Source organism: Anas acuta, chromosome 19 (genome assembly GCF_963932015.1).
Source record: "Anas acuta chromosome 19, bAnaAcu1.1, whole genome shotgun sequence".
Taxonomy (NCBI): Eukaryota; Metazoa; Chordata; class Aves; order Anseriformes; family Anatidae; genus Anas; species Anas acuta.
In genome coordinates this window covers 3975707-4003050 of record NC_088997.1, presented here as the reverse complement: position 1 = coordinate 4003050, position 27344 = coordinate 3975707, and the positions used below count along the sequence as shown (strand labels likewise).

General features: G+C 45.0%; 1 protein-coding gene and 1 long non-coding RNA gene across 2 annotated transcripts in view; one reads left to right on the top strand and one right to left on the bottom strand.

Moving 5' to 3' along the window:
• Positions 1–27344, bottom strand: part of LHFPL7 (LHFPL tetraspan subfamily member 7) — a 64816-nt gene that overhangs the window by 22230 nt on the left and 15242 nt on the right. The gene's annotated exons all lie outside the window — the stretch shown is intronic.
• Positions 1–27344, top strand: part of LOC137842073 (uncharacterized) — a 44605-nt gene that overhangs the window by 6794 nt on the left and 10467 nt on the right. Inside the window, exon 2 of the long non-coding RNA XR_011088900.1 lies at positions 6287–6376. This is a non-coding gene — a long non-coding RNA (uncharacterized lncRNA). The remainder of the gene's footprint in view (positions 1–6286; positions 6377–27344) is intronic.

Genomic DNA, 27344 nt, shown 5'->3' with positions numbered 1-27344 from the left:
CCCTTCCCATCAAAACTCAAACAGCATCAGTAAAGTGAAGTTGTAATGAGAGAGGTTCCATTTAGCCTCTAAATCTTTTTTTTTTTTTCCTTAGGTATCCATATTTTAATGGAATTAATATGCTTTTTAATGTAGGAGACATTTTGATGATCTTAAATACAGTCTCTAATTAAACATTCTGTAATTAAACTTGTTGGTTTATCTATGTAAAATGCCAAGGAATTAGAGCAAGCCTTATGCCTCCAGGTTAAGCCCTACTTGAACTCAAAGACACACAGGGAAGACAGCGTCTAACACCAGGTCTCATCTGATAAAGCAGTTGTGAGAGCAGGAGGATGCCTGTATACCAGAGAGCCCATGCAGCTGCAGTGGGGCAGAGCAAAGGAAAGCCCACGCATTTCTGCTGTGTCAGGGCTGATGGGCTCGACCTGCTCCCAGCAGCCTATGTGCCTCCTGGCCTGGCTGTTGGAAACTCCTGCCTCTCTGGACTTTTTACTCATTTACTTTTTCCGTAACCTTTGATGAGATTCCCAAACGTGATGTGGCTTTTGTGAGACATAGACATTATTTTAATCAGAAAAGAATATTTCAGCAAACATGCAGGTGACATAAGCACAATGGGTTTTGGATGTCTTTATTCTTACATGCCAACATATATTATTGCATCCCAGAAAAATACTTTCTAAATTATCATTTTAATTAATTTGTGGAGGGTCTGTCTCATAGAAAGATTTATGCTATATTCACCTTTGTTTGCTATATCTGTAAAACATCCATTATTTTTCCATTGTGTAAGTGATCTCATTTCTGTTGGTTTCCCTGCAACACAGTGCCATGTTCATTCCTTCTTATAAAATCTCAGAAAGAAAAGCAATTTGTAAGAGTGACAGAAAAATGGCTTCTCATTTGTGTACACTACAGCAATCTGACACACAGAAAGAGGCTCTGGTGAGTTTCACAAGCCCTAATTCTCAGTGAGTTTCAAGCAATCCAGATTTAAAAAAAATCACGTCAACCAATTCGATCATAAAGATTCTAATTCAGCACAGGTTAATTGAGAAGTCAGATTTCCTGCTATCACTTCTGGAGAGGAGGGAGATAAGCGAACACAATGACTCTTTATCAACAATATGGGGACTTCATTTAGGGAGAGAGCATTAGGTTACAGGCTAGAAGATTAGTAGCAATCAGGCTGCTCTCAGAAAAGAAAATGCACTGGGTAATAAAGATAGAAGGCATGAAGCTGGATGCATAGAAATGAGGTTTGATGCCAAATATTACAGGTCAGATCCGAGCTATCTGTCAAGTTGGCACCGATCATTGCCAATGCACAATTATTATTATTCACCTGTGATCAGGTCATTTACCACTATCAAGTCAATGGCTCCACCCACCTATTCAATTTGCAAATGGCATTTTAATGAAAAAAAAGTCCATCTATTATCTATCTGAGATCACTAACCATTGTATTATAGCATGAAATACATTTACTTTTTCCCAATCACCCATAAAAAGATATCAGCTGTTATTCTGTTTCTGAGACATAACCCCATAAATCTGAGTGCAGTTCTGCATTTAAAGCTGGCAGGCTTATTTTTCCTTTTTCTTTGTGTACCATGTGTTTTCCATACCAAAAAGTGCCTGTTTTGTTGCAAGTGACAGAAGGAGAATTTAAAGGGATGCTGGAGGATCATAAAGACTCCCCTCTACCCAATCCCAGGCATGCATTCACCTTATTGTTCTGCTGACTAAAGAATTAGAAACTATTAATATTGTCTCTGCTGGCAGGTCAGAAAAATACTTATTCTGTAGTCAAGTAGATTAATCCGAAGGGGGAAATAACCCTGCAAAGCCCTGCGAAAGCTGGCTGTCTCACCCATCCATTTTCTAAACCCAGATGTTTTCAATCTGTTAAGTGTTAATCTCACAATATTTCTTTTTATGCCTACTGAAACAATTTTAACATGTTTTGAGCTATTAGAGAATCCGTGCTATTAGTGCAGTTATTATTTTATTATCCTTTATGAAGGAGCCTTTTGAACAAAACCCATCTGTGAGTTTGTCAGTCCGTTGCTCACATCGAGGCGTGTTAGGACCTCTTGCCATTGGCTTTTCTGATGGGCTCTGGATACTGCCCAACTTTGGCTATTCTTTTCAGAGGAGCATATAGTGCAGTCAGAGGCACTATAATACGTACTAGGTAAATTACAGATTAAACACTGGCGTTCTATGATGAGAGCCTGAATGAAGCAAGATTTAGGCTTCAAAGAAGATGATTGAAGGGCTTGGTCCTGGCAAGATATTGAGCACTTGTCCCCTCTGCATATCAGCAGGGAATTTTGGATGCTCAGTGCCCTCCCTTGAGAGGTGATCTGAGTGAAACAGTTAAGCTACAAAGCAGTTATTACAACGCTATATCCAATGACTGATTGAGGTTCCTGGGCAGACCAGAATGAGTGGGCAGAAGCTGACGTCAGAGGAACTGTATTGCAGAGACCATGACGAGTATGTAGAATAGGTTTGCAAATGAAGGCACTGGAATCTAGCCTTGGATATACTCCAGCAAAAACTTAGTAACTCTACAAAATGTGGTTAGTAGTTTTTCCTGAAAATTGAATTGATTTTTTTTCTTTCTTACGCACATCCATCTTATGTCTTATCTTGGCATGACTTTCGTCTCTTCTGATAAAGAGCTGGTTTGAAATAAGACAGCTAAACTGTGAGTTTTAAGCTGAGACCTCTTCTGTGACAGGTGCTGATGGGCCCTGCTATCTGGGCTTGCTGTGTGAAGAATAATGGCTTGTGAAAGGAAGGTTACGAATAAGGTTATGAAACAGCTCAGGAAGCCTTGCATTTCATGTCAAGGATCTTAAAGGTTATAGGAGGGCTGCAAAACTTCCCTCTGGAGCTGCTGACAGATCTGTGTCATGATTATTACCTGATTTTGATAAATCATGTTGATCTACCATTTGCAAAGGCTTCAAAATGCTGTTTGTGAGTCATGGATTCCTGTGAAATACTGGATGAATTCCATATGAAAAAAAGAGCTTATGCCTTCCTACATATCCTGCTGGCATATATACTGCACAGAAAGTGGCCTTTGCCATCTGAGGGAGGGACTTTGCCCCTAGGGAGCTGCCCAGCCTTCACGGTTGGCACTTGAAGGCTTTTCTCCATTTGTATAGTGTGTGGAGCCTCTTCCATTTTGTGAATCTCCATAGACATCCCAAATGTCCTCAGCCATTTAGCCCCTGAATCCTTAATCAAAGTCCCTTTGCACAGCAGCGGGCTGTAGATTTTGTCTGTGGGAACTGGCTAGGAGAGAATACGCGTAGCTGCAGGCAGCTGTGCTTATGCACACAGGGTGAGGGGGTTATCATTGGGTTTAAGGATGCTTCTTTCATTAGTTTGGTAGGAGATGAGGGAGAGGAATCAGTTTAAAATTAAAACGAGGATTTTTCAACTTGTCCTTAGCATTTATAGGGTTTCCTTTGCCTCACAGACAGATTGTCAGAGAAGATGGGAAGCTGTTCATCCTTATTTCTTGTGCTTTTAGTTCAGATTTTCATTGTTTATACTACTTTAAGCAAAATAACTGTTGTGGAAATGCAGTCATTTAAAAAATCCAGACTACTAAGCCTTAAACAGCAAAGACATGTCCTGCTATGTTTGTTCCTTTGTTGTTGCTATGGCATTACCACACATTTTTCCATGTAGGAAAGGAAATCCCATGGAGACCAGATAATAAAGGCTTGAATTTCCAGGGCACAGTGTCTGTCTCGCCTCTTGACCTGTTTGACACCCTCTTTCACCAAACCTGCAGTCATTGTATCCAAATAAACAGGCAGCCATCAAAGGAAATATTTTAAAAGGATTGCTTATGGTTAGCCTTAATGAAATATACATTGGAAAACCTGCATTTTAATCACATTTGGACTTCTGCCTTTCAAAATGCAGGTTTTGTTTAACTACATCAGACTTGTCATTCACAGAAGTTTCCTTCCGTAGGATGCCTGCATTTAAAAGTCAAGTTAACGAAACCCAAACAAATTTCCCAGGAGGCCATAACAAGCTAGACAAGCATCTCACACACTTGGTGCCTGACCTCTGCACTCTACCAGGTGTGTCTGCCTGCTACTGCAAGTGTCTGAGTTGCTGCGTATTTATTCAACATCACCAGGTCACAACAGGGTGCTATGAGGTTTCATCAAAGTATCATCACTGCATATTACTTGCTGGGGTAACCGTGGCTTAGACCTTTCATGTGGTGTGACACTAGTTTACAAAGATTATTCCTGTGTCCTAGCCAAAGTCTGCTCTGTCATTCTAGGTTGCACATGATCACTGTGCTTTGGTTTATTTTAGAAATACCTGCTTCCTAGTGTTACCTGAAATTATCCTTTGCAAATATCTTGAAATTGATGCATTAATACAAGTTCATAAAATGCTCTGGGACATTCATCCCATGTGGTTTTTCATTCAGGCTAAGATACATGGTAGTTGTCATACTCAGTACCATTGATCTTCAACTTATTTTATTATATACATGGTTATAATTTAAGTGTCCTTTGCTGAAGACAGGGAAGAGTGAACAGTTCACAACTGACTAAAGAGCAAATGCCTCAGATTCAAAATTGTTCTGATGCACAGTGGCATGGTGTATTTTGGGCCATATATCTTGCCCTTCATTTGTTGTCTGTCATACACTGCTGTCATTTTTCTGTAACATAATTCAAAGGCACTGGCCTAGCAATCCTGGTATAGTAATAGCGCCTTGTATCCTCTCAGCTTTCAAAACCACATATCCATATTGCATATAGGATATTGCAGCCATAAGCCATATCCAGCCAGCACAGGTTAATCTGCCACAGGCAACATATGGCTTGTGGCCTTCCGAATTCTTTAGACAGTACAGGAAAACAAAAAGCAGCCTTGCAGACTTAATGGACCTTTAATGGGTTTGATGGATTCTGCATCAGTAGTTTCTAATGGAACAGTTAAAGAGGAAAAATTTCTTTCCCATAGAGATTCCTAGGAGAAAGCGAACTGACAGTGCAAAGGCTCCTATTTGCAACACTTTGATGCTGTGCTAGAGAACTCAATGACAGGACTCAAAGTCTGGCTTCTCTGAGATGTCATTGAATTTTCAGGGGTTAGTAACTGAGCCATGTCCGTGCCATAAGCTTGTCACGTACTGCTGCACCGGTAAACCCCATGAAGCTGATGACCTCCTTGATCAGGGCCATTTAACTCAATCCCTAAAGCTGGTGAAGAGGGGGTGCAGAAATTGAGGCTAAAAGTCTGCTCCTGTGCCTAGAGGGCAACTGTGTTTTTAGATGGGGGGTTGTTCTGTAGTGATCAAAAACAAGACAAAGGCTAAAATTCCTTTGTTGAATCCAGACTGGAAGCAGCAATAATATATTCTTCTAGTCACATATCTTTGCCTTTGTTATTTTTGCATAATCTTTTAACTTCAACTATTGATAAATAAAATGGTTTACAAATCAGAAAGTAAATCACCATTCTCCACTAAGCTACTACTGTGCCTTTCATTTGTAAGGCAGTTTTCAAACTCGTTTTTTTAATCAGTTTGTCTGACATTTTGTTTTTCTACTATTATATATGGGCTGTATCTTATGAATGGATATGTAAAATACTTTAATTCCAGTTGTTGCAGTTTCTCAGATGCCCTCACACAAAAGCTTTCTCCAAGTAGAACATTCAGGTACAGAGTTTGTTCTCAATTGTGCTGATACAAATTCATCCATCATTCACTGAGATCAAAAGGGCTTTCCTCAGATCTAGAACCATTTTAAATGTTTAAGAAAAAATTTGAGCAACACTCTTCTCAGAGTGTACGTCACCACCTCCCAGCAGCATGCTTTGAAGATGGGGTTAACTCACTTATCCAGTGTCCTCTGCTCAGTAGCTGAACCTGGTGCTTCTTGTTGCAAGGGATTAGCAAATGCATTCAGCTGTGATTTGACTGCTTTAGAAATAATATGCCAGAAACATGGCCCCATTTGTGCTGGGTGGATTTTGTAACATTTGCTTTCCAAGATTTTGGATGCACCCAGTCGTTTGCAAGCAACTGTGTTGTTGGATATACTAGAACTCAGTGACTAATTAAAGAAAGTATTAGTCCTCTTTTCATGGCAGGTGTTAACTTTTTTCCTGTGAGAGAGCAGGCTATCACTGAAGCAAACCTGCAGCTCTTAAGCCTTTGCTTGCAAAAACTGTCACCAGATGCCAAAAACCTTGCCAATTATTACTCTCTGTTTCACAGGTTCCTCTGATCTCTGAGCTTCTGACTTCACACCTGAGTATGGAACAGACAATGTGTGAAAACAAGAGCTTTGTTGCTAAGGAGCATTTGGTATGTAATTTTGCCATTTATTTTCATAGACTAAATGATAGTTCATTTCTTAGGAAGAAATGTGTAATGTGGTTCACAGCAGCTGTAGGTGAGGTGCAGTATCATGCAAAGGAGAGGGAAAGAGCAGTGCCTAAAAGCTCCTGCACTTGCACACTGTCTTGTTGGGGTCAGACCTGGTGCCAGAGCAGCAGCTGGCCCATGGGAAGCCTCAGCATGGAGGCAGCGTGGGCTCTGCCACTTGCAGGCTGAATGGGTTTCATTTTTCATCTCAGCACATGGAAATGGTATGGTTAATTTGTATGACATCGTTGTGACAACACAGAGCTGTGAAGATGACGGATGTCACAAAAGCCATTACAGGGCAGTTTGTCAAAGATGACTACAAACACAGCACAAGGCAAAAGACACAGTTTTGTGAGTGTAAATGAGGCAATTACAACCAGAGGCATGCAGGGCGCATATTTGCAAAACTACAGCTCTCTTGTTTGAAGACGTGCCTCTCAGCCACATTATGCAGGGCTTTCCAGGCTTGCCTGGTTTTGCATTCAGGCATGGAGAGTAGGTGGGATCTGCTCAGCCCAAATTGATGCTAGAGGCCTTGCACCACAAGGCCAACAAGTTTTGCTGGTGCTCTGCCGGACCCAGCACAACTCCTCCCTGTTTTAACCACAAAGTTCCCAAAGACCAGCCTTTCCTGGGGGTGGAGAGCAATCCTGCACAAGGCCTTCAAGAGCAATTTATCCTTATTTAGAAAGGCGTGTTATTCTAATGGCATTCCATGCAAGGCATGATACAGTTTAAATGTTCTTCACTGGTTACAAACGTGACCTTCATTAACTCGTCTTTGTGTGCCTAGATCTACAGGAACAGCTCATTGCATTTCAATTTAATTTAATTTGAATGATAATTTAAAAGTTGTTTGATGCAAATGCGACCATCTGCATCCTTACAGCTGACACAATTTTTAAAAATGAGTTTATTGGCAGGGGTAGGGGGAGCTTGATGGAGAATGGGAGCTAGGGGCCTTACAAGCACCCCTTAGAGCACCCCAGGAGGAAGCTGTGAGGATTGGGGCGGGGGGGAAGAGGTGCTAAGTCAGGGAGAGGAGCTGTTGTGGGTTCTCAAAGCTGTGCGTGGCCATGTAGGTATGGAGAGATGTCATCAAGCAATCCCAGCTCATGGTACTGCTCGTCATCTGAGTCATGGTAACTACCCTTTGGACAAGTCAGCCAGGGCTGCCCTGGCACAAACTGTGTGGTAGCTTAAGCTGCTTGGGAGAGCTGAGCCAGGTTCTTTGCTGCCTCGTAGGTGGCACTCCAGTGCCTTGGGCTAGCTCTTGCTATGGATTTAATTTCTGTCTTCAGACTAAGAGCTTACATTCTTAGCAGCACCTGTCAGAGCTCACAGTGACTTTGATGGGAGAGAGGTTGTAGGAAAAGCTCTATGTCCTTGCTATTGGCAAAATCTAAGCTGTGCCTGTGTATTTCTCCCTTCTTCTGTGGGCTGTGCAGTCCTGGACACTCAGGGATAGTAAATAAAAAACAGTGCTAATTGCTGTTTGTTCAGTCACTCTTCAGCTACCGAACTTCAAATAACCTGGTAAGACTGAAACCCTGACATGTTGCACTGACTTCTAGAGCTCACTCTGGATTGAATGCTGACTTTGTCCTAAAGTGATATGATAAAGTGATTTCTGTGACCAAATAAAGACCTTGAAAAGGCACCAGAGGAACTATTTTGCTCCTAATGCTTCCTTGCTTGCAGAATTGCTCAGGTAGGACAGAAGGGGAGCTCCTTGCCCAGCCCTCATTTAGAACAGCAGCAGTTCTCCTCTCCAGGGAGCAGTGTAGGATGTTTGGAGAGTAGCTTCCCATCCGGGTCCACCAAAGCCTACGGGATCTCCACTGAAAGGGCCAGTGAAGGGGAGAGAGCTGTGGAGGTATTAAAACAAATTGCTTTCTGTCCTCTGAAAACCTTCTGTATTTCCAATCACACTTTTTTGGCACCTGTGTGCAACAGCCATTGAACTGGTGCTCATGGGAATGTCATTGAAAGCTTTTAGCTAAATTTGCAGGCATCATCTCCCTTGCTGTTGTGAGTCTGGATGAAGGAAATGAGAAAATGACCCTTTCTAATATGAAGTGGTTGGCATAGCATTGTCTGTGGCTCAGGAGACCTGGGTTTAATTCCGAGTACAGCCCTGTGCTCCTGAGAGGCTTAATTCTCTCTTCTGATTTCTAGTGAAACTGCAGCATTACCATTCCTAAAGAGGCAACCATGCCAATCTCTGCTCTTTTTGGGGGTTAGCACTGTGTGCTGACATCTTCTTAAAAGCAAAAAAATGAGTGTGCGCTACTTCAGCATAGTGGAATTGTAAGTGGGGTTTATAGCAAAGCTCCATGAGAAGCAGATCCTTTATTAAAATGAGCATGCTTATTATGAACAGTAGCGTTTATTGTCTTAGACCTAGGAACTGGATGAAATATTGTTAGAAAAATATTGCAGCAGCTTTCTGTGGCAAAGACTTAGCTACTGATGCATTTATGTAACGTTTTTCTTGCCTTTCATTTAAAGCCACGCTTTCTGCCATTTCTCTTGTGCTCGCTAAATTGGGACATGAGAAATCACATCTTTGGCAGCAAGAGCAATTGCCTAGAACTCCCCATACGGCTCAGTTTTCTTGTTGTGTTGTGTTTCGCATGCCTCTGAGCTGCATTAATGGTCACTCAGGAACACCAAAGCTTGGAGATGCTTGTATGGTTGCATTTTAGGAAGCAAGGTGCACAAATGACTTGGTTAAACTTGGTCTCATTTGAAGTTCAGTTTACAAGCAGCCTGTCAGTATCCTCGGCTCCCTAACTGGCAGAAGAAAACTAAAAGTAGCAACCTAATTTCTTCATTTCTATTGGATGCCTCTTACTCTATAAATTACATTTAAACTGTAGTTATGAACATTAACCAATGTTATCTAATTCAGCTTTTGGAAAGAAGCAAGGGAGGCCCCTGCTTTTCTAATGAGATCAGACGGTGAATAAGGTGTACAGAGAGACTGAGAAGGTGGTTGGGAGCAGAGGCTTTAAACTGCGACTGTAAGGCTGATTTTGGATCCTTCTGCTCTGTGTCAGTATTGCTTCTCACTGAAACCATTAGAGAAACACTTAACAGAAAAAGGCAACCCCCCCCGGGAGAGTCTTCCACCTCCTGTAGAGATTTGGAAGAAGGCTCACATCTACCCATTAGAAAAAAGTACTTTTAGCTTTTAAGTTCATATTATGGATCTAAACAACATATGCTAGAACTGAACACAGTCTTGCTGGGAGGGGATTTGCCAAATCCAAGGCTGTTTTAGCAGTAAATAATAAACCTAATTAGGCTCCTTCTCTCTGGAGCATCCAATTTTGCAATAGTGATACAACAGGGCATTAGAGCCTCTCTTCTTAATAGACATTCAGAATTGCACTGAAGTGTAACAACAACAAAAAAGCAAAATAACTTCATGTTGTTCTTGAGAACAGCCAATTGTAGAGAGTTACATTATCCGTGGTTGTGTTTCCCTACTATTGTACATCAGCAGCTTCTTTAAAAAAAAAGAATTCGAACAGCAGCTGGTCTGATGGCTGTGCATTGCTATGCAAGGCAGGGAAGGCAGCTATTTTATACGAATACTGATTGCAATGTGAGAAAACTATGGGTGCCTTATTTTTCTCACAATACTTAGTTTCCTGGTATCAAACATCTCTTTGATAGAAACCTTATAGTTTGGCTTTCAAGAGGCAAAATCACTTTAACTGGTGTGTTAGAAGGACTGCAGATTTCATCTGTCACTGAAAATCCTTCTGTGCTTCTTCTACAAACACAAACATCAAATGGTGGAGCTCTTCCAAGGCTGTCGGCTCAGATATCCTTTTCTGGCCTGGAAGATGCTTAAAATGAGAAGTTTCAGGGAGAGAGAGAGAGATGAGAGGACTCATGTTTCACCATCTTCACGCTTGCTGTGAAAACTCCCACTATGTGCATTGCCCCTTGCTGGCAGTTCAGCTGAAAGACTTGGGAATTCAGCTATCTATTCCCTTTCGATCTCCAAGCTTTGGCTCTTCCCTCTGCACAAACCTTGAAACTAGTCAGAGGAAATGAATGGTGCTTCTCCACCTGCTGGTCTGCCAAGCCTGGTTGGCAAACCACAGCTGATGTTGCTGCTTAGTCCAGTGAGCAGCCAGCGCTGGTCGTGCAAGGAAGGTTTCGTGCCTTTGTTGCAGGAGGAGAGTTTTTTGTGCTGATGGGGTAGGAACCCCTCAACAGCTTGGTAGCTGAGCCTTTTCCCCCTTGTGTCCTCATAAATTAAGCATAACGGCTGCCTCCTGTTCCTGCAGACAGCCACATTCTAATAAATCATGTAAATAGAGACTTGGAGACTCACTGCCCTTTATTTCACTCAAGTCCCGTAACTCAGCTGTTAATTGGATCTGAGATAAAAATCTATTTTCCCGCATGCTCCCTAAGCATGGTGCTGGAAGGTCCTCTCCAGAACAATACCCTATAGCATTGCCCTCTTTGTTTTGCTCCTCTCCTGCCCCATGGAAGAGAGCAGTAAGGCAGCACAGCCAAGCCCATGACGAATTTCTTTCCTCGTGGCTTTTCCAGGTCGTTCCTGTCCAGGTATCAGCTCTGAGCTACCAGTGTTTTGGTGAAATTTTTGGGGCTGTTTTTTGCAGCAGTGGCACAGCTGCCAATGCAGGGCTGTTTCTGCCTCCAGTCTCAAAGCAGTGGTTTCCAAGGAGCCTGGCCAAGTGTAACCCCTTTGGAGCAATTACACCAGGCTGCTGGGGCTGCTCTAAGCAGCAAATGCTTCATCCTAACAGTAGCCTTGTTTTTCAGAAAGGTACTAGAAATTTCTGGTAGTTGAACTGATGTAATGCCCCTTTTCAGGTGGGAATTTTATAGATGAAAACAGACATATGAGGTTCAACCAAAAAGGTGTTTGAAGCTTCTTTCTCAAGAAGTAAATGCTAAATTTTCTGTTTACTTCTTGTTTTGCACTAACTACAACACAGAAGTTGTTTCAGGCTCTTTAAGGACAGCTCTTTAAAGAGATTAATAAAACCTACACCTACAGAAATGAGGAAATTCAATGTTTTTTTTCAGCATTTTTTCCTCAAAAGGGAAATCCTAACAACTTTTGCAAGAAGACTTGCAGTGGGGTCTCTCATCTAGAAATCTGTCACCTCCCTAGTCCTGTCCTGGCGAGTGGGTGGCTTTGGCTTGGGACACAGCCCCTGCCCCTGTCAAGCTTCCAGCCTGAGCACACTGTGCACAAAGAGCCCTGAGAGCAGGGTGATGCCTTCAGTTGGCCCCGTGCAGAGCTGTAGCCTCATGCAGCTCACACCAGCTAGGCTGTGGCAGTCTGGCTGCTGCTCTTGGTGTTTGTAGACCTAACCTGAACCAGTATCTAGGAGCAACAGCAAGATAGATAGCTTTGGCAATTAGCAGTGCCTAACTGAAGCTGCTGTGGACCAAAGGCACGTTTTTAGACTGCAGAAGCAGCAATTAGCGTTTCATTAAAGTAATGAGCCTAGCTAGACTTCTGAGCCTGCCTGGGTATGCTGTTCTAATTCTGGGATCCATTGATAAACTCTAGGGGCATTAAGCGACATGCATTGGATCTTTCACCATCATGGATGAAAAACATGCCTGGAAAGCAAAGAGAAGATTTTTGACTTTACTCGGTTGGCTAATGGCCATGGACATCTTGGTTTATGTAGGAAGCATCACTAGACAGCACCAACTGCAGAAAAGCCAGATGGGTACAATTGGCTCCATGTCCTTGAAACTGGGGTCTCTCTAGCCCATAGGAGGCAGAGGTGGCTCAGGGAGGCTGTTTCAGTTATGTCTTTCAGGTTCTACCTCCAATCTAGGGGTAAAGAAAATATAAACAATGTCCTGTCTGTAACCCCAAGCTAGCATCCTTTTCATTAGTGTTCTGAAGGAGAAAAGCATGTTTCTGCTCTGGTTTCGTGTTTCAGTTCTGGTTCCTGTTTGGAAAAAATAATGCCTGTGTTAGGAAACAGATTTTTCTTTTTTCTTTTTTTTTTTTTTTCCCTCCCTTGAAGTCTTGCCTGCAGCTGTGGCTTGGTGGTTCGTTCACCTTAAAACTGAGGTCAAGTCTGCCTTGAGGGGAAGAGGCTGACACCACTTTGCCAGGTGCTAGCGCCCAGTCAGGCTGAGGAGGGTCAGTTAGGCTGTGCCACTGTTGGGCATCAGGGAATTGGGATGGCAGAGATGCATTATGTGCATTAAGATGCATATGCTACGTTCAAGTGCCAGGTTTCAAAAACTATTAGCTATAATATGGTGATTCACATCTTGTCAAAACGTCTTTTGGATGCTTTCATTATTTTGCATCCATGAGATGAGTTAGTGACCTTAAACAATTTGTTAAACTTGTTCCTGCCTGTACAGAGAAAGCAGTCTCGTTCTCTTAATTGATAGCTGCTGTTCCCTATCTTTCTTGCTTGAAATACCCAAAATATGAAGGGTACAATATGATTTATTATTTTCAGTGATTCTTGTAATGAAAATCATAATGCAGAAGTTCATTAGACTTTTCCTGACCAAGTCTCTAGTGTCCCCACATTTTGTACAGGTTTTAAGGTGGTGTTTATTCCATCTTGGCCTCACCTTGTGAAAAATGTTTTGTCCTTTGGTATACTGATATATTTAAAACTGGGCTGGACAAATAAATGCACTGAAAAAATGCTTAAAAAACATCTTATTTCATTGGCAGATAGATGAGATGTATCTTTATAGGTAGTCCTGGTTTTGAAGGTCCAGGATAAAAATTTGCAGTGCACATCCCTCCCCACCACTGTTCTCACATATTAAGCTCCAGCTAACATACCAAACAGTATTTAGTGGTTTTGCTAGGAAATGCCACTACAGAAGCAGCAGAATATACCTTTTTTTTTTGACTGCTCTTTGGCATAATACAAAAATAAAACATCCTGCTGTGAAGCTTTCTAATATCCTAAGGGTATTACCCAATGCAGCTGTTAAGATAGCAGGTTGCAAGGAAAAGAGGCTAAGTTTTGTGCTTTATTACAACCAGTAACTTGGAAACTTACTAAAAAATATTAAAAGGCACAGAGCCATGCTTCAAGCAGCCTTCTGCTTAAGAAATGGACATGATAAAGTCAGAAACTTTCTAGATAGCAGTTTTATCAGGGAGGTGTTAAAAATAACAGCCAATAACCAAGGAAGTCTTTGGTGCTTCTCTTCTGAATCAGTGCCCTTTGGTTTGAAGAAATAGTCCTCTGGGATATGCACTTTGCATTTCCATAAAGACTCTCTCAGCAGAACGTATTGCTGGATATACCCGAAAAATAGGAATGCTTTCCTGTAGACAAAAACTTTGGGAGGAAAAAACGTGTTCCCTCATTCACTGCTTGATTACGCAAGAGGTTTTTATTTATGGCTCTCTATCAGGCTTAGGATTTTCAAGGGGGAAGAATACTGAAGTATCTCATCTGGCTCCCATGAAGTTTCTGCCACTGAGCTGAGCAAAGGGGAAGGAGCTCAGCAATGGGATGTCCATTTGCAGGTCAGAGACAGGCTCCTCCCTGTGACATTGGTGTTCAACACCCACTAAAACTCCAACCTCAGCACTGGTCACCATCGGCAGTATTTGTCACAGCTCATTACCCAGCAGGAATGTGGAAGCCTGGTGACCTTTCCCAGGGGGACAGGCAGAAAAGCAGCTACACAAAAGAGGGAAGAAAATGTTGTACACTTTAGAAGAGAAATAATTGAATGTTATTGTGATGGAAAACACCAAGCTGACAACAGGCACGGACAAAGATTTTCCTTTTAGAGCATTGGTTGTGGGATATGTGGGGTTTGGACATCTGCCGGGGTTCAGCTCCCCTTCCTGCCTTCTCCCCTCAACCCCACTTCTAGGGAATTTCAGGCAGGTTGGGGAATGGCCCTCAGGTCCCAGTGGCATTAGGGTGTGGGGGAGCCAGGCACCTTAGTGATGCACTGGAGCAAGGATCAGAGAGGTAGGAGAGCTGGGGCTGCCTTGTGTGGTCTCCTGACAAGCAAAAGATGCAAGAGCCCTAAATACGTGATTTCTTTGCCTTGAACCCTTGAATAGGTATATTTTTAGCCTTTCTCCCCAAAGCTTCCCAGCTTCCATAGTGAAGGAACAGAGCCCCTAGGACTCCTCCCAGACTGCCTCCAGAGCTTCTTCAAATAGGTCCAGGTTTCCAACTACCTTTTCCCCCCTTCATTTCACTCTAGTTTTTATTTAATCTGACTTCTCCAGTCTCCTGAGACAAACTGATTAATTCTTTTCCCCTTCATAGTCCCCTGAGTCCCTTGTTCAATCTTTCCTGCCTCAGTGAGATCTTAATAAATGCTGTCTGTGGCTGGAAGTGGGATTGGGTCTCAGAACTGTAATTAATTTTTTACTTCCTCCATTGCTTCAGTATGCTATTTACAGCTGTCAGCCCATGCAGAAGTGGAGGTGAGCAGACTCCCTCCAACTTTTGCTGCTGATTAATGCGTTGTATCTACCTTTCTTTCTCCTTCCTCTCTTACATTTCTTGGTTTGCTTTGTAGCCAGTTTGCTCTTGATATGTGAAAACACTGATGGACTTCCAGTGAAAACATACTCCCAGCAACAATAATTGCCACTGTTCCCTCTTTGCTCATGTTCTGTTATTTGAAAGCCTCTTGGTCCAGACAGGTTGCTCATGACAGGACATCCAGACCCACTGCAGCAGCATGACCGTGGTCTGGCTATAATCTCCCCAATTATTTCCTGTAGTCTGCTCACCAATGCACTGACTGTCAGCCCAGGGAGTGCTTTGGAGACATTGCACAAAGGGAGAAGGGTGTGAGGAACTGGGAGACTGATGGGAGAGAGACAGTGGAAGTGACTAGGAGGATGGGCAGCCACGAGTCAGGAAAGATCTATTAAAAGGGCTTGCAGTGGTTGGTAGAGGGGAGCGCAGCGAATGCTCAAAGCCTGCAAACATCACCAAATTAGGGAGGGTGATGCTGTGGAATATAAATATGAACAGATTGAAATTAATGTAGGTATAATTGGGCTGAGTGGGGGTAGTTGCTCCTTGCTGGCTGTGGGAACCTTCCCTGGTGGGGCAGGGAGCCCCGGCACTGACTGTGTTTAATCCTGAGGGGAGTGCCTGGGCCTCCTGCCCAGGACCCGCTCAGGGTTTCAGCAGTGAACTGGAAAGCTGCATTCAATATGCCAGCAAGGGAGTGAATGCAAATTTCCTCCTTCTCTCTCTCTCTTTTAGGTGAGATTTATGCCACCTCCACATGCACAGCCTCCTGGCAGCAATAAATCACAGAGGGGGAGGGAATGCAGCGAGGAAACGGTTACCCTGCAGTTTCTGTGCGAGGGGTAGGGAGATGGGATGTGTGGGATCAGCCAGCCGCTCCCAGGCACGTATCCCTCACATCACAAACCCGGTCCAACACACACTCTTGCTCCTTCCAACAGCCACACCAGAGACCACCTCCCTGAGCCAGGGAAACAGAGAAGGGATTTGCTGCTTCAGTCACCCCCCTCCCCTTCACTCTGTGTGAGTGTTGCACGTGTGCCCAGACACCGCAGGCTGGGACAGAGCTGGCAGCCTCATCTCGGCAGATGGGTTTATTAGAGATGAGCGCTTTGCCTGCTCTGTGCCAAAGTCCTCCCCAGCGTGTGATGAGCTGGGCATCCCCCAGGCATGGGCTGCATCGCAGACCTACAGCTCCTGCATCAGCAGGCACCTCACCTGCTGGCTGGGATGGGTTGGGGGTCCTGGTTCAGCCCAAGCTGTGGCAGAGCACGGCCCTGCCAGCAGCTGGTGCAGGTGGAAAGACGTGAACTCTGTTTTGCCCCTAGCAATGAGCATTAATTCTGCTCACCCTGCAAATCTGGTGCAACCTCCTTGACCTCTCTGTTTCCTGACAAACGTGTCTGGGTTCAGACTGGGGAAAGCAGAATAGCCACAAAGAACAGCGGGGGCATGAAGCAAAATAAGCAGATGTGCCTAAAGAGTATCTCTCGCTTGGGGACTGGAAAAACTCCAGAGACGCCTCCCAGGCACTATTAGTATTGCCATTGGGTGTCTTAACCTCTGCTCTGCAAAGTGGAATCGGTGATGAGCAAGGCCATGGACATATGCAAAACAAGGCAGGTGCTGCAGGAGAGCTCTCAGTAGCCACACACACCCTGCAGGGCACCAGCTCAGTGCTCTGCTACATTTTGCAACTCCTTGGCAAAAGCACACGGTTGATCCCTGATAAAACCTTTCTGTCTTTTCCCCAATAGCCTCAGCCATCTCTCAGCCTTACCTTGCAGTACCCCTGCTCCTGGGACTGACGGGGCAGCTGTCAGGACTGGAGACACAGGAGATGCAAAGTCCCTTTCACACTGGCCACAAGCAGCAAGCTCAAGAAGGTACAAAGGGAAAAAGTTCCCTCCAGTGCATCGTGCTGAGCCCGGCACGCTCTGCTGCCCACCACAGCTGCTGCCCAGGCCAGGGAAATAAGCCCTGCTCCCGAGGTTCTGGGTTCAACCTCCAGGAAAAGCATTTGGCTGCTGCCTGTAAGCACGTGACTACAGTTTAATCCACTTTCAGAGCAGAGCTCTGACAGGCCCCCAGCAGAACTAGGACAGCTAAAAATACTCAGTGCATGGAGAAAATAATAATTTGGGTAGGACTGAACCCAAGTGATTTATCTCAAATCAAAAGGTGTAAAATGTGGTCGTATCGGGTCAAGCATCAGAAAAGGAACAAAGGCATGAGCTGGTCACAGGTTTTAAGAAAAGCAGAAAGATCTAAAAATAAAAAAATAAAAATTTCATATTAAGAGCAGCAGAGCCTGCACTAGCAACGCAGGGATGCGTGTGCCGATTTCCCCACCATACGCTGACTTTACCTTTACTGTCAGTCTAAATTCTGCCAATTATTAAATTATCCAACTTGCAGCAGGAACACAGTTAGATGTGATCCAAATGGTGTCACTACAATTATGGTAATTATCTGAAAACAAGCCAATTACTTCCCTCCTTCATGCCAGTTGGTACCAAGATAGCAGCTGTTCGAGGCAAATTTGTTATCACATTACTGTACATTTGTTAAAGGTTGAGGTTATAGATTCTAGCCTTCTTTTAAATATTAAAAATGCAATAAAGTCATGGAGTGTATAACTTATTAGGATTTTTTTTAAATGTCAGGGAGAGAGAAATTTCTTTTACATGCCAAGAGAAGTGGTGGGAAAGTGATTTACTAATGACTTGTGGATGGAAATGTGTGCTTTGCAATGAGCATACAACTGAGCTATACATTAACCTGTGTCATCTCGTTACCTCTGCTTCTGTAAAATGAAACAAACCCAGAAGTTTTCTGGGTTTCTTTTACGCTCTTCCTTCAGTTTTAGCATTCAGGACCATTCAACACATTGGGAGGTGTCCTGCAGGGTCAGCCCCACCACTGGGTTTGTTTTCAGCAGCTTGTTCAGCTTGTCAAGTGCTTTGGCTCATTTAATCTTGTGACACTCGCTTATGGAAAGTGCATGCAATGGATGGCTCAGCTTCACCCGCAGCCCTGGGAGCTTTGCGCTGCTGCCGGGGCCAGCGGCTCTGCCTCTGGGCAAAGCAAGTTGGGACAATGCCGGGCAGAGCCACGGGAAACTCTGCCCGTGTGAAGAGGCTTCCGAAGAGTGAAGTTATCAGGGCATCCTTTACTTTTAAATCTGTTCCTAGTAAGGATGGCCTTGCTTATGTTACTGAGTGTCACAACATACAAAACCCAGCACTTGCAGCTAGTGTCAGAGGTGCCAGCAAAGCACCTTCAGACCACGGATCAGCATGACCTCTTGTTTTGCACAGACCCTCCTTGTAGAAAACCAGAGCCTTTCATCTCATGTTTGCTAGCGTATCCTCCCTTGAGCTGACCTTATTTTTTTTTCTTGTGGTGTTTTGAAATCTTTGGCTTTGATGTGCGCAAAACACTCCTTTCAATAAATGTCAAGAGCAGATTAAAGAAAATTAAACAGCAGAAATAAAAGATACTACTACTTTTCAGTTGGAAACAGCATTTTCATGACAACTGAATGAATCAGCTATGAAAAATGCGTTTCCCTCTGTGCTTAAGGTACATACCAGTAGGATCTGTTTAGATCTGTGGGCTTATGTACACCTTCATGCATCTGTAATTCCCTTTAGCTTGTGTGCAGCTATTCAGTCAAGGCACAGGGCAGAGCTTGGTTCCTGGGAGCAGGTTAGTAGCATTAACCTGCTGCTTTGCTTGAAATAATTAGTCTTGCTCGCAGATGACCTTCACAGCAAGCGCTAAAGGCTGACAGATTTGGGTTACACTGGAGCAACAGAGAAGCATGTGTCAGAGTGCTCCTCCTGGAGAAAACCCTGCTGCTCACTCCACTGCCAGCCCCCAGGAGCTGTGGCTGGGCATTGTGGCACCTGCCTGCCTGCAGCAAGGGGGTTCCTCACCTCCCATGGGACACGGGAGCCAGATACAACCACTGGGCTCCACTGTGCCTTTGGACATCCCCGGGACCTTCATGCTGTTCTTAACTGATGCCATCAGCTTTCCATTTTCCTTTCCCAGAATGTCCCCTCTGCTGTGAGAGTGATGTGTCTGGACTCTCTCGTTTCTGCATTTTGGGTCATTCCTGCTAACTTGGCAATATGGGAAATATGGCCCCGCATGGGAGAACATAGATAAGCTATTCTTTACCAATCACCACTTGATTCTCCCTTATTATCATTTAACTTTTAGTTATTGCCATTGTCCTTTTGCTTCATGTGAAGCCAATTCCATATTTGTTATCCATTAAAACTACCCTGTTCATATTTCTCTCCGTTAAGCAGCGATGAGACGTTCAGCCACAAGGATTATATTTGATTGAGTATAAAAAAAAAAGAAATCCAGGCAGTTCCCTGCCCAATTGCAGCATTAGCTATGAGTGTGTAAACAGGTTTCTGCTTATCAGTCCCACTGCTATCTTCTGCACACAAACTGCTCAGCCCCACAAAATCCAATTTCCGAGAGGTTAGAGGAGGAAACTGTTTGCAGAAACACAGCAATACAAATCTCTAAAGCCACAGCCCTCATTATGCTGACGTCAAAGGGAGAAATGCTGCTTGACTCCTTCTGGCACCCAAAGGTGACATTTACTTTTGTGACTTTGATTGAAATCAGCCCAGCTTTGTCATGGGATCATTTCCTCATAATTTTCCTCACAGTCATCACCTTCTGTATCCCCCAAAAAAGCCTGGAAACTCGCCTTGGAAATGCCAGTCACACGTCGGCAGGAGACACGGGAACACCGGCTGCTACCTCCCATGGGGTACTCGGCGCTGGGCACGGAACGAGAGGACAAGCTCCTACATTCAAGGCATGTTTTGAGCATTTACACAGGACCTGTTGGTGGACAGATGCTGCAGCTCTGTCCTGGAGGAGCTGAGCCCTCTGGCATTTGGGAGGAAGGAACGCAGCACCAGGGATGCTCTGGCTGGACCCTCTGACCTGGCTGCCACAGGCAACAGTGGGAGGGATGCAGGCCACCGCCAATTGGCAGCATCCAGCAGCAGCAGCGCTGCGAGATGCAAAAGGCAAACATGCCTCAGCCCCAACACAGGCACGAGCTCTTTGTTTATTTCCAAATTGAGCGATCAGGCAGCAGGCAGCCCGCCTCCGCACTGACTCTCCTGCAAAGGGCTGTTGCCCAGAAGTTCACCGCATCACTAAAAATGCAAACTGTAAGCTGATTAGCTATTCATAGATACTCTTTCTTGATTAGCTCACCATTAATATTTCAATGTCAGAACTGGATGCACAGTGCCTCCCAGCTCTCTTCCTTCCTGCTTAATTAATTTTGACCATCACCAACAACGGTTTCCGACAGATAGCAGAAATTAAAGTGGGCTGTTCCGTGACTTTGCTTGCTGTAAACAGCTATTTGCAATTCCTTTTCATACATCACCCACCTGCAACAAAGAGATCACAGCAGCAGAAAATGAGTCTCCCTCGTAAGGGCTTCAGAGCTCCAAAAGAACATCTGCTTCTTCAATAAAAATAATCAAAAAGACAATGTGGTAGGCGCAACTCAGCAACAAGATTTGCATCTCACCTAGTAGTCAGCTGGCTGTTAAGCCTTAAAAAAAAAGAATTGTTAATTTGTCTGTAAAAAGACAGGGCCTTTGATTTAGGGGAGCTCATAAAAGCTGTACTATGCCCCAGCTGTGAGAGGATGTGATAATCGCTGCAACCCCAGCAGTGGTATGAGCTGGTCGCCTCGTAAAATGCAGGCTGCACAGCTGCCTAACACACACCAGACTCTTCCACAGCTGATAACACAACAAGCTGCTAATAGCTGGATTGATTTTATTGACACATTCAAGATATGCCTACCTGGAACCACAGCAGCACTCAGCTTGGGTTTACAGGAAGATAAATTTTGCCTCTCTTTGTTGCTACTTGAGCTGTATGTCACTGCTGCGTAGTATTTTGCTACTGGACACACTGCACATCTCCATCTACTGCTGCAAACATGTCCCGACCCATCCTCCAGCCTCTCAGAAGGATTCCCTCTAGGGAATGCACCATGATGGTGGCCCAAAGAAAGTGGTAATGTAGGAGCAGCACGTTGCAGCCATACTCGGCTCCATCCCCTCTACACAGCAGTAACTCAGGCTGTTAAATGCCTGGCCAGTGCTTGCCATCTGCTTCCAGTCTTCTAGGAATACCGCTGCGTAATTCAATCAAAAAGGAGAAGGTCCTTGTTTCACTGAATCGTAAGTCACTCTTCAAGTAATTATATTTTTATACCCCTATCAGGAGGCAACAGGGGCTGTTCATTTTATGGGCTTCAGCAGCCAGGGCCGTGTCTCTGCCAAGGTCACGGCTGGGAAAAGAACACAATTTAACATTTTCTCAGCTACCAATAAGGGCCAGCTCCTGCTAGTGTCTCCTGTGCAGCCCCTGGGCCAACTGTGGTTCCCAAACCCCTGCTCAAGAGTACTCTTCTTGCAGAGCATAGCAAATGCTCTGGCTGGGACCAGGAGAGCTGACCAGCACGGTCAGTCCTCCCCTCCCTGACGGCTACTCAGAGCCTGGCTCTCCAGTTAGAACTTTCAGAGTGGCAGGTGAAAATCAAAGACAGAACAAGGCCAAACCATCAGCATGAGGCTGATCCTCAGTGGCATAAACATGCCAGTCCTGCCCTTCCAGAGCAATGCACAGGGTGGCTTCTGCAGCACCGTGATTGCTGCCTAACTAAGAGCAAAATCCTGCTTATCCCGGCATCTGGAGGAAATGCAGGGTTGCATCCCTTGTGTGCTGCCATAGAAAGGTCAGATGAGATTAGTTCAGTGGAAAAGCCTGCCAACTTGCTCTATCTAAAGTGCCTGGGATGCAGGCCTCAGAAAAAATCGAGGAGTCTTTAAAAGATCAAAAGCAGTAACCTCACTAGAGCTTTCTGCTGCTCTTTGTGGTAATTTCCCTATTACAGACACTTCCACCATCCTACAGTTTGTGCCCTCTCCACAGATAACCTTCCTTTAGCACCGGTGTCCTCTCTTGGGTCAGTTCTCCACCTGCTCTTTCACTGCCCCAGATGTTCAGTATTTTAAGCAGATTTATTCCCTTGACTTTGAAAAGGGCTTCACCATGTTTCCATCTGTGTTTACACTCCTTGCAGGGTAAATTTCTCCTCCTAGCAGATCTGTTCCTTACCAGTAAGGAAATACAACTCAGCATAGACTCAGATTGGAAAGCAGAGCAAAACATTTCTGAACAGCACTCACTTGGGAGCTGTGCTACGTGCCCACACATGGATGGAGACCTCTGCCAGACCAAACTGCATTATCAGACTGTGCAAAAAGGAAGCTGCAACTGGCCCATAGCCACTGCTCACTCATCCGCTCTCAGGGCTGGCCTCCCAGCTCACCCAGATCATAGAGCACTTACTCAGGATGCTGAAGCCAAGCACTCATCCAGAGCAAGCGAAGCAGGACTGAAGCACCTTGTGTCCCACCGAAGGGTCTGAGCCACGCAGCTGGGGCTGTGCTTCAGGTCAGACAGGGCTGTAGCTACCAGAAAGGCACAGTTTGTCAGACCTTCCCGGCACCTTTCTCAGGGAAATCCCATCTCTGTATTTGCCTTCTCTTAAAGCAGGACTGGCTGATGTATTAACAAAGCCAATTCTAACCGCCTCAGCAATTTGCAACACAAAGGACAGTGAGCAGCTGCAGCCCAGATTTATCACCTTGCTCACCAAATCCAGCCAACACTTCTCTGCTGTGTGCCAAGAGTGCAAGGTCTAGTAATGACTTCCCAGGCAGATCTACAGATAGTGTGAGCTTCATCTAATCTAAGAAAAGAGATTTCAAGGCATTTGGGGGCTTCAACATAATCTGATATCAGCTTTCATGTTTTGGGGCAGCATGTTGCTGCTGGTAAATGAGCGGACATGCCGCTCTCGTAGCTATATGCTGCTCCTCTCTGCACTGACAGCTCCCTGTCCCCACGTTCAGATGACTGTTAAATTACAGCCAGGATCTCACCAGACATTTATGTCTGACACCCAGGCTAGAGACTGTCTTCTGTGCTGCTACTACCAGTTTAGCACATCATACTAAAAGGCCCAAAACTTCTAACATTGACAGAAAGGGAGGGCTGGATGTTTAGGTTGATGATGGCTCCCTAAAGTGCAAGCATCCTTCTACTGAGCAAACCAAACTGTAAACTGCCCATGACAGTCCCCAGCTCCCTATTATCATCAGAGAGAATGGGGACTTTTTTTTTTCCTCTATTTTACACTATACATTCAGTCGAGATGGATGAGTCAATAATGATGATGCGACTTCTACACAATTGCTTCAGGATGCATGAAATTCAGCTAGGAGCTCCACTCACACAGCGAGGGAGGATATTCAGGTGGCCTTGAGGTGGTTTGCAAGAGTCAGTGTCCATCTTCCCAGCAACAACAGATACAAATGTGAGCCAAGACAGAGGAAAAAAGGGAAAAATCAAACCCTTTATGAAAAGAAACATCAGCCAAAACACCTAATTGCATAGCAGGGAGATAAGGAGACGTGCTCCTTCTCAACACTGGGCAGCCAGTAGCAACAGCTGTTAGATCATAGATGCTCCAAAGCTTTGCAGGATCTGGTTTATCACATCCCAGTTGTGCTATGAGCAACCTTCCACTTGCAGAGGAAGGACCCTTCCAGGAACAGCCAACAAGCACAGCTAATGTCCACGAAATGTAAACCACAATCAAAGCCATCTCTTCCCAGAAACTTGTGTGATGAGTCTGCTTGGGAAGGTATGGCTTGGAGAGCTCCCTGAGCATCACTGGTACCTTGAAAATATCAGAATTCTGAGAGCAAGTGTCTGCATGGAGAGGCACAGACAAGGGGAAGCAAACTCCCTTGGAAAATGAGCGTGAATTTTCCTATCTGAAATAATGCACGGTGCTGGGCTCCTTGGGGTTGGCTTGTATTTCCTCAAGGGAAGCAGCTTGGGAAGCCCAGGGGAGCTGATTATTTGTTGTTCCCATTTATTACAAAGCACTGTTATTATTTACAAAACATACACTTTATGTACTGTTACTGCATTCATGTGCAATAACTAGTCTAAACTCAAATCCCTAGGAGAACTGCTGAAAGAGAAGCAATTCTACCATGTATTAATAACCCTAGGATTTCCCCAGGTTTAAGGGAATAGAAAATATGTCTCATACAAGTGAACTTGCTCTTTCTTACAGTATAAAACTGCTCTTTTCCAATGATAGCAATGAAAGGATATTGCTTCTGTCACTGATGCCACTGGAAATGTATTGCCCCTCTCCAAGAAACCAATGAAAGGATATGGCTGGTTTATTCTCTAAATGAGGCTACTGAGAAATATGCTGCTCCCAGCGCTAGCCCAGGCATGCTGCTACTGCTGTGTCCCCAGCCTGAAGGCACCATGTGAGCATCTTGGTGCCAAATGGCAAAACTGTTTGTGGAGAAAACCAAACCAGAGTTTGAGATCTAAGCAGAGGAAAGAAACTGTCGAAATGTCAGATAGAAGTGAATCCCTAGCTTCCCTCACCGAGGCTGGAGTAGGGCTCAGCTGCTCTATAGCACAGCCAGGATCTGGCCCCTTCTCCTTCAGCAGCTCTGCACCTCGTGTGAAATGAGTTTAAACCTTGGGGGGGAAGGCGAGCCCACACTTAACCTGTGGCCAGGAGCCCGGCCATTAGGAAAGCTGCCAGACACTCTCCCTTTTACTGCTAAGTTTAATGGCCTGGCTCTGTGCTGAAGATTTTCGGTTTTGAAAGCAAAATCACAGAACGGCTCTCAAACCGACACTATCTGCCACTCAAATGTGTACACCAAAGTGAGCATGGAGGAATTTCTCTTGCAGCACAAGTAAAAATGTTCTCCAGCAAAAGACTGAACATAATTCAATGTTTGTGGTCCCACTTCCATTGCTCATCAGTCTAAGGACCTGGTAAGATCATTTTGCTGTCCCACAACATCTTCCTGGGTGGCACCAGCTGGAAGTTAGCCAGTTAAAAAAAATAAAAATAAACTGTTGTTTTTAACAAGGAAGTTAATTGCATTCTTAAAAATGCAGAGTTTGGTGGAACATCATCATTTGGACTTTGGTGCTGGTGCCCAGTACCTCCAGAGGGCTCAGTGTTATCCCTGCCGCAGGACATGCCAGCCTCTGGCCCAGGAAGGTGGGGACGTGAGTGAGATAGCAGCACAGATGTGGGACCTCACCCTGGGCAAACAAGGCAAGTTCATGGGCTTTATAGCCTGCTTTTACTGAGCTGAATTCTGGAGCAACTTGGCAAAAAAATGCAGCAAAGCAGAGGGCTGCATCAGCAAAACATGAGCAGGTGTAAGTCAGGCGTGAGCAATGCCAGCAGCGGAGCGGAGCAAAGCGCAGGCTGCGCTGCCACAGAGGTTCCTCTCCAGCGCCCCAGTGGCAGTGCTCAGTGCGGTGGCATGGGTGCCTGCCCACAGATATTTATTGGTTGTGTCAGGAATTAGTGAGAGTTCACTGGCTGAATAATAATGTGCCACAGGCAGTTTTTTGACGTTGCTAATGTAATTAAAGCAAGCAGGGGGAAAAAGCCTTGCATGGGGAAGGAACCGGAGCTTTTGATGTTGTTGGTTACTGTCACTATCGCAAGGACAAAATGTGAAATGTGAAAGGGAGAGAGTAAAGCTGGCAATGGGGACCTGTGCTGTGACAAGGACCGTGCAATTACTTCCAGCTGTGATGGGAGCACTGCTCCTTCCAGCGAAAGACAAGGGAAAAGCAGAACAGGTGCCCTTGGAACGCAGAAGCTGGGTTTACGTGTGAAGCTGCTGCTTTTTACTTGCATGCCTAAGCACTTTGCAACAAGGCTGGACTTTGCTTTATTTTTGGTGCTTCTCCTCTTGCTTAGCCAAGCCTTGCAGTTCTGGGGAACCCTTTGTGGATGGCTGGAAACAGCTTTATGACACCAGTTTTTAAATGGTGCCCTGGTGGTCAGACCCAGCCAGCCAGCAAGGTCATCTCATTAGGTCTTGACAAGACACTACTGCTGCAAGGAGAAGGGCTGCTGGGGCTCTGTGATAAAAGCCAAGATGCTATTTTTATGTCAGGGATAGAGGACTGATAAAGACACTTTGGGTGACTTTAAATCAAATCAATGCCTGGATAGCAGGGTGCTGCTCCCCTCTGCCACTACTGCCAAAAAATAAAATAATCAGGAAACTATCCGCATTGGCTCTGGCTTGGGCTGCATGGAAGGAGGATGTGAAAGGCTGTATGGTCTTGGACCTTTCTCTTTTTGGACATTTTTAGCCCTGAGCATTTTAACATTGGACACAGCTTTGGTTGCCCAGATCCAACCTGTCCACTGCCTTGGACAGCTGTTTGCTCCATTTGTCTCCTCAAAGAGGTGCTGCAGGGGCCATGCCAGGGACACATGCAGGGGACATTGCTTGCACTCTGGGACTGGTGGGCACATCCCCTCCATCACAGACACCATCAGGCAGTGCTCCAAAACCACCTTGGGTGGTAGTGATGGCAGCAGGGAAGGGGGGACTTTCACAGTGCTTTTAAGAGCAGGTCAGCAATTAGCAGGCAGTCATGACCCCTCTATTTGCTGCCACCCTGGAGATGCTAGGAAGGTTGAAGTACCCTGGCAGCTTGGCCATACACTCTCTTGGTACTATTTTTATCTAACTTACTAATTACACATTACCTATATGTCACCAGGCTGATCAATACTAGTCCGAGAAATCAATACGGACGTGGAGGACAGTGCTGTTTGCCATTCAGAGCCTGCACAACGAAAAACAGGGCACCATCGATCCCAAAGGTGGGCTGAGACATGGGGAGGGCCAGGCTGCGTGATGGGGGCAGCAAGCTCACGCTGCCTTCCTAAATAACTTTGTGACACTGCCGCCAGGCCAGCCTCCTGGCCAGGGACCTGCCATCTCTGTGCTGTGTCCTGGCACACGCCTGCACCCTGATGGCAAATCTCCTGCCCATCCTGCAGCACACCTGGGCAGCCTGTTTGGTCCTGGTTGCTTTTCAGCCCTTGGGAGGCAATGCATTTAAAAGATTCACTCTGATCGGAAAATTAATGATTCTTCCTCTCTCTATGTTCTTACCTGATGATCAGTGTCTTAAGTAATCAGAGGGTACTTCCAAAAGCACAAGGTCTCCTGCATTTTGCTTTGCTCTTGACTAATCAAAAGCAAGCTGTGGCTACGTCTCTAATGCCGCTGTGTTACTTGTGCCAGCAAGAGGGACTTCAGCTGCGAAATGCAATCAAATTTTGTAGGAGGAAGCTCTCAGGACTACCATGAAACTTAGGATTAAAATGAGGTTAAGTAAGGGAATTGCGTAACTGGGGGCTTTTGCCTGTCTTACTGGAGTCT